Source organism: Alosa pseudoharengus, unplaced genomic scaffold (assembly GCF_046254945.1).
Source record: "Alosa pseudoharengus isolate Yale_2024_CS ecotype anadromous, Long Island Sound unplaced genomic scaffold, YU_APseudo_1.1 YU_APseudo_1.1_scf_7, whole genome shotgun sequence".
NCBI lineage: Eukaryota > Metazoa > Chordata > Actinopteri > Clupeiformes > Clupeidae > Alosa > Alosa pseudoharengus.
In genome coordinates this window covers 26278071-26278954 of record NW_027468859.1, presented here as the reverse complement: position 1 = coordinate 26278954, position 884 = coordinate 26278071, and the positions used below count along the sequence as shown (strand labels likewise).

The 884-nt window shown below is 37.8% G+C and overlaps 1 non-coding gene across 1 annotated transcript; it reads left to right on the top strand.

Annotated features, from left to right (window-relative positions):
- The first annotated feature begins 482 nt into the window (after positions 1–482).
- trnaq-cug (transfer RNA glutamine (anticodon CUG)) lies at positions 483–555 on the top strand. Its single transcript has one exon. It is a non-coding gene; the product is annotated as a tRNA-Gln (tRNA).
- Positions 556–884: the final 329 nt, after the last annotated feature.

Here is an 884-nt window from a genome sequence, read left to right as displayed (position 1 = left end):
ATATGAGCTTTCAGTGTGATACGATCTCTTTTTAAATTACGTAATTAAAACGTGTTTTATCTGTTCTGTTTTCTGCATCTGTTTTATATGGCTATCCCTGCGGATCTTACTGTATCTCACTCAATGAACAACATCTCAACACTAAATGAATGATGATCCGTAATTGTCATCAGATAGGCTAGCCTAGTTATATAGGTAGACATTCAGTGTGTTTGAAATAATTAATTCGATAATATTTTCCATCTTTGCAGAGGAAAAGTTTTGTGTAAAGGGAATTAAAGGCCTGTATCATATAGACGCCTGTCTCTAATACTAGCCCGTGCAGTTTGGCGATTTGGGAAAATAAAAGCCTGGGCTATTATTTGGAGTTTTACGGTATTGCACTTTTCTGCACTTCTGATTACACAAAAACTGAATTTTGTTGTTTCTGTTCTCTCCACAATGACAATAAAGCACTTAGGAGCATTTAGAAAGAACAGACAGGCCCAGTGGCCTAATGGATAAGGCATCAGCCTCTGGAGCTGGGGATTGTGGGTTCAAGTCCCACCTGGGTCGTTATATTATAAGCATCATGATGTGTAACTACACGTCTGACAAAAGATTCTCCATGGTGTTTCTCTCTTCAACTTAAAGGGATATTCCACCAATATTGTGGAATTACACTCATTTTCCACCTCCCCTTGAGTTAAACAATTGATTTTTACCTTTCTTCAGTTCATCCAGCCGTTCTCTTGAGTCTGGCAATACCAGTTTTAGCTCCAGCGTAGCATAGATCATTGAATCTGATTAGACCATTAGCTTCTTGCCTGCTAGCATCACGTTTAAAATTGACTAAGATTTCCAGGAATTTTCCTATTTAAAAATTGTCTCCTCTCAAGTTAGAA